At 44.1% G+C, this 6,524-nt stretch overlaps 1 pseudogene; it reads right to left on the bottom strand.

Moving 5' to 3' along the window:
* Window positions 1–3,535: 3,535 nt before the first annotated feature.
* On the bottom strand, window positions 3,536–3,626 carry LOC124970830 (uncharacterized; annotated as a pseudogene).
* Window positions 3,627–6,524: the final 2,898 nt, after the last annotated feature.

The following is a 6,524-nucleotide window of genomic DNA, read 5'->3' as shown; positions in this document are numbered from 1 at the left end:
TCAACATAGGATCAGGGGACCCAGTTGAGAACATGGCAAATTCCCTGCATGGACCGCATTGGATTATAACGTAAGAGAAATTTTAATGTATAGAACACTAAGCTCTGAGGGGCACTTGTGACAGTAACCAGCATTATTTACCTTAACTGACATATCTGTCCAATCTCAGCCCCTACTACTTCAACGCAGCAGGTGAAGCCAAGCCTGTCAGACCAACGATTCCAAGTAGGTGAAGGACACAAAATATGGGGTCCCACCATGCCCACGGAGGGCCTCTCCTCCCATCTGTTCCACACTCAAAATCTCAAGTCTCCTTCACAGTGCAGATATGATTCTATCGCTGCCACATTGGTGACGTTTTCCTTCCAGTCTAGCATGGATCAGCCCCTCCACAATCAATGTATTGGTTAGTTTGAATTGTCAACTTGATTGGATTGAGAGATGTGAATGATTAAGGAGCTTCTGATTGTGTCCATGAGGGTGTGTCTAGGAATGATTGGCATGTGGGATAGGAACGGAAGTGGAGCCCCTCCCTAAGCGTGAGCAGCACCGCCCAATAGGATGGAAGAGAAGCTGGAAGAACAAGGAAGCAGATGAGATGCGCTCGGCTCTTCTTGAACAGGTTCTTGATCGCTGCTTCCATCCTCTGAGGATACTGGACTCTAGTTTCTTCACTCTTGCAAAGCAGACTCTGCCAGTGGTTCTCCAGGGAGTTTCCAGAAGCCTTGGTCTTGGACTAGGGTAGCAATGTTGATCTTTCTGTTCTGGGACTTCTGCGTCTTGGACTGCGCAGCTGCTGGTTCCTCCAGCTCTCCAGCTGCAGACGGGCATGTGGACTCTCCAGCTTCTGGTCGTGTGAGCCAATCTCATAAATCCCCCTTTATAATCATGCTTCCTGTTGATTCTGTGCCTCCAGTGACTCCGACTATTACAATCAGGGATACTGCATCTTGGCTGCCTGTCACTCAGAGAGGCAGAGCACTAGGCAGTCACCTTGGGGCTGCTCCTTCTTTGCCAACTCAGAAAGCCGTTGGTTTTGAATCAGGCCCAGAGCGAAACAGAACTTTGAGTAGGTCCCAGCTGCGGTACAGGTGGTGGTGCAGTTTGAGTCATGTGACCTGGCAGATCTCACGGCGCAGAGGCGTCCATGGGGTAGAACATGACATTGCTGGAATCTCTGGCAAGCCCCAGTAGGCTGAGTTCAGGCTTTCTGTGGACTTCTCAGTGGGCATACGGCTTAATGGTTGGTCAGAGGCAGAGTGGAGGACAGGAGAGCTTGACGGCTAAATTTGTAGGAGAGGTACAAAGCTCGTGGATCCATGTCTCGTATCAATGTCCACCAGACAGCATCCACCAAGAGAGGGACACACAGTGGACAGGGTGACTTGTCCAGTGGAGACTAGTCGGCGGTGTACTTGGCTGTAACTGTGCTGGCGTGGTGAGTCCTTAAAGACAGTAACTCTGGCGACAGAGGCGGAGACCCCAAATCATGGGCTCTCTGCCCCAGAGACCCATCTAGTTACTGCAGTGACTGAACATTCAACCAGTCAACCCCAGATATTGACACTAAATCCTAGTATCACCCCGGAGGAACCCAGGTGGCAGTTGATTGCATTGAGTCCCTTCTACCCTGGAGGGAGCAATGATTTGCCTCTACTGGGGTTCACAGGAGCCCAAGCCTGGGTTTGTTTATCCTTTCCTGGCCACAATATCTTGGCTAGCACCACGCTTGAAGACTCAACGAGGACCTGATTTGCTTTCTTAGGACCAGGGACTCATTGTATAGGGTGAAGGAAGGCGACCGCAAATGTGTTATTCCACATCACACAGAAGCTATCTGCTCAATGGAAGACTGAAGTGGGCGCCATGAAGACACCGGCTTGGGAACGCCAGCCTGCAGATCGGGGTGCTGTCCGTTAAGATGCAGCACGCACTTTGAACCAGCAGCTGCTGTGTGAACCCAACAGTTAGAATACATGGATCTAAGGACCAAAGGGGGGTGGTGGCCCCCCACGCGGGACTCCCATCCCTACATAATGAGGATGGAAAGGAGGATGTCTGTGACTCAGAGGACTTCCTGGAATGCCTCTCAGTGTCACCACGCCCAGGTTTTTGTTTGTTAGATTTCCGGTGCTGGGGCTCAAACCCAGGACCTCACACATTTAGACAAGCACTGTACCACTGAGCTATCCCAGCCCACATGCCCACTTTTAACCGTGAAGAGCCCACAGGGACTCAGAGTCCTCAGGGATAAAATCTGAATTAAAGCACTAGACAAGCAAAGAGTGTAATGTATAAAGCTGCTCCCCCGCCCATCGGGTGCAGTCATTGTCCCCACCTCCCAACCACTTGTCAATCTGTGAACATCCTAGCTAGCTATTGGTTCATCAGTCAGCTTGCAAGTATCCTTCTCCGATATTGGTCCCCTGTTAGCCCGGCGGAATTCAACTGTTTTACGGTAGCCACCCTGCCATCTTTTCCCATCCTTCTGTCTGTCCTCCTCACTTTTCTCTATCCTCCTGGCTTTCCACTCTCTCTAGCCTGCGCCCTTTCTTTTCCTTTCTCTTTTCCTCTCATTTTCTCTCTTACCCTGCAGGGAGACACTGTTTGCTTAATAAATTCCCTTATGTGATTTCCCGGGTCCGGCGTCGTTTTGTGGAAATTCCCTTACAAAAAGGATGACCCAAATAAGCACATAAAAAGACGCTGAGCATCAGCAGTCATTAAGGAAAGGCAAATCAAAGCCATAGTGACCTACCCCTTCCCACCGGCCATGTTGGCCATAATCAAAAAGAAGGACGCGCCTTGGTGAGGATATGAAGAACTTGCAACAGAGCCCTGTGAACGTTGCTAGTGGAATGTAAAGTGGGATAGCTGCTTTGGGAAAAGTTTAGCAAAAAGTGAAACATATAGGTTACCATATAACCTAGCTGTGTACCCTAGCTGTGTATTCTGCCATACGACCCTAACTGTATATTCTACTCCTGGCTATCTATGGCCATCTGGAGAGGAGAAATAAAATCACATATCCATTCGATAAAAGAATCCAACCAGTGCTGATACATACGTATTACAACATGGATGAACCTAGGAAACATCGCGCTAAGTGAAAAATGTCCAATGCAAACACCACTATCATAAATGATTCATTCTCTGTGCAATGTCCAGACTAGGCGAATTCCTAGAGACTGAAAACAATTTCGGGGGTGCAAGGAAGTGGGTGGGATGGTGGAAAAACGAATGGGGAGTGACTGCTAAGAGGTACAGTTTGCTGTAAAAGTGCTGAAATTAGCAGTGATGGTCGCCCAAGTTTGTGAATACGCTAAAAACCAGTGAACCGCACACTTAAAAGGCTGGCTTTTGTGGTTTATGAACTATATCTCAATAAAAAGAAATCTTGCAAGGAAAAGAATTCTGGGCAAAAATTTGAGACTCAAGAATGGTGTGTGAGAAGAAATCACAGTCACAGGGCTGACCGAACAAGCAGATGTGGCTTATCCCACTAACCCCCTTCTGGCGATCTTTTTTTTTTAATTAAAATATTTTTAATTTCTTTCATCCTTGCACAGGGGCCATGCTAATCTGTATCATTCCAATTTTAGTATATGTGCTGCCGAAGTGAGCACTGGCGATCATTTTAAGAAGTTGCAGTAATGGGCCACCACCGGGAAGGACCCGTGACAAGACAGAGTGAAGGACTTACTGTGAAGCACGTGCAGATCTGAGTGCACACCCACCATGGCAGCTCCCCTCTGCAGGCAGCTGCGGTCTTTGCCTGAAGTCCCTCCCTGGATGTGGAGACCCTTTGTTGCACCTACAAGGAAGGCTGGAAGTGTCCTCAACAAATGCAGATGAGAGGCGATGGATCCAAATCCATCTATCAAGGGAACTTGGTTGGGATAACTCAGAGTCATGTTCTACACTCTCCCAGGGTTCCCCAATGGGACTTGAGCCCCAGTTGCCCCCAGCTCCATAGAACACCCTTACCTGGCTTCCTGGCCTTCCCTGTCCCATGTCTTTAATCCCCCACTGAAGCTTCCTGGGATCAATTACCAAATAAGCTGCTTGTTCTCACATCTTAGCTGCAGGGTTCATTCCTAGGGGAACTCCTACTCCAGTCCAGGCAGGGTCTCCAAGATGGCGCCAGTACATTGAAACAGATCCTTTCAGCAACCTGAACTGAAGAAAGAAAAACAGGTTCTTTCTCCTGAATTGATTTATGACCCTGGGAAGGAGGGAGAGTTAGGATCTCCCAAGGCAGTTGGCATTTACAGATAGTAGGAGTACCTTGTTGAGATTTCCGATGTTTCCCCAGCGCATTTCTAACTACCAATGTTCCCAGACTGCTTTGCCCTCTAAGAAGCCAGCATGTCTCAAAAGAATTTTGGTGTCCTCTTGAGATGGAATCATGACCTGTATGAACGATCACCTTCTTGAATAAGGTGGTGTTTGTTCTCTATTCCTCACCTTTCCTTCCAGAACTTTCACCCAAGGTCTAACAGCACATGTGAGTGTTCAGATAGGAACTACATTTCCCTGACTCTCCTCCAGTGCCCTGTGCCCTGGTAACTTGGCTCTCCACAATGGAAAGTGCATAGGAATCATGCATGCAGCTTCTAGTTTTCTTCCGTAAAAGGTAAGTACTAATGCAATCAACCACATTAATAGAACAAAGAGGGGAAGCCCACATGACCATCTTGGTGGCTGCTGAGAAACATTTGACAAAATGGAACAGCATTTTATGGAGAAAAAAAACAAAAAACAAAAAACAAAAAACACTCAACAAACCTGGAATAGAAAGGAATTTCCTCAACATGCTAAAGGAAATGGTTTTCATCAATGACTACCATTATAGTCAATAGTAAAAGACTGAAGGTTTTCCCCTAAGATCCCAAATAAGACAGGAATGCTGGCTTTTACCACCTGTATTTAATATTCTTGCCAAAACAACTAAAAGAAAAAGAAAGAGCAATAAAAAGAAATAAAAGACATCCAAAATGCAAATGGAGAGAGAAAATTGTCTTTATAGATGATATGATCTCTCTATAGAAAAATCTTAAAGAATTCACACAACACATCTATTAGAGCTAATAAATTCAGCAAGGTTGCAGGATATCAGCACAACACACAAAAATAATCAGCTCTATTTCTATACATTAGTAATGGATAATCTAAAAATGCAATTAAGAAAATAATTCCATTTATAAGAGCATCAAATTGAATAAGATATTTAGGAATAAATTTAACAAAGGAGGCATAAGACTCACACACTGAAAACTGTAAGACACTGCTGAAATTTTTAAAGGCCAAATAAGGAAAAAGACATCTCGGCTTCATGGATTGGAAGATGTAACATTATTAATATGGCAATACTATAAAAAACAAGAAATTCAGTGCAATCCCTATCAAAATCCCAATGATCTTTTTAAGAAAAGAGGGAAATTGATTCTGAAATTCATATGGAATTTTAAAAGATCCTGAATAGCCAAAACACCTTAAAAAGAAAACATTAAATTGGAGGATTCACATGTCTTGGTTCTAAAACTTACTCAAAGCTGTAGTTATCAAAACAGTGAGCTACTGATATTCACATAGTTACAAAGAACAATGGAACAGAATTGCAACCCCCCCCCCAAATTAATTCAAAATGGATCAAAGATACAGATGCCAAAGTTAAAATTATAAAACTCCTATAACAAAACACAGGAGTAAATTTTCATGACCATGATTTGGGCAATGGAGTCTTAGACATGATACCTAAAACACAAAGAAGAAAAGATAAAAATAGATAACAGACTTCACAAAAAAATTTTTTAAAAACTTGCACATTAAAAGACACTGTCAAGAAAGTGAAAAAAAACTTAGAGAATGATAAAAAATATTTGTAAATCATATGGGTGATAAGAGTAGGACTGAGATTCAGGGCTGGGGTTGTGGCTCAGTGGTAGAGCGCTTGCCTGGCATGTGTGAGGCACGGGGTTTGATCCTTAGCACCACATAAAAATAAACAAAAGAAAGGCATACTATCCATCTATAACTACAATTTTTTTTTTAAAAAGAGAGTATAGGATTCAGAATATATATTACAAGATTCCGGGTCAATAAGAAATCAAACTTAAAAATGAGCATGGTGCCAAAGAACACGTACAAATAAGGAACTGTCAATCAAAACCACAATCAGGTACCACTGTACACCACTTGCCATGTGGCAGGATGGCTACGGTAAAACAGAACAGAACAGAACCCAAGTGTTGGCGAGGAGGTGGAGAAACTGGAATCCCCAGAAACTCCTGATAAAAATATAGAATGGTATAACCACCATAGAAAATAGTTATATAAAGCCAAAGTATTTGGTATAGCTTTTTGGTTTTTTTTTTTTTTTTTTGCATAGCTTTCTTGTCTCCCAAAGCTGTTTCCAGCTGAAGAAGCTGGACCTCAGATGGTGGGTAATATTCATCACTTCAAGCACTTCCACACGGTCCAATATTGTAGCTGTGAGTCACAGGAGGTTATTTAAATATGTC

The sequence above is a fragment of the Sciurus carolinensis genome, chromosome 18 (assembly GCF_902686445.1).
Source record: "Sciurus carolinensis chromosome 18, mSciCar1.2, whole genome shotgun sequence".
Taxonomy (NCBI): domain Eukaryota; kingdom Metazoa; phylum Chordata; class Mammalia; order Rodentia; family Sciuridae; genus Sciurus; species Sciurus carolinensis.
Note: the sequence above shows the minus strand (reverse complement) of the source record. Positions and strands in the feature narration are given on the sequence as shown.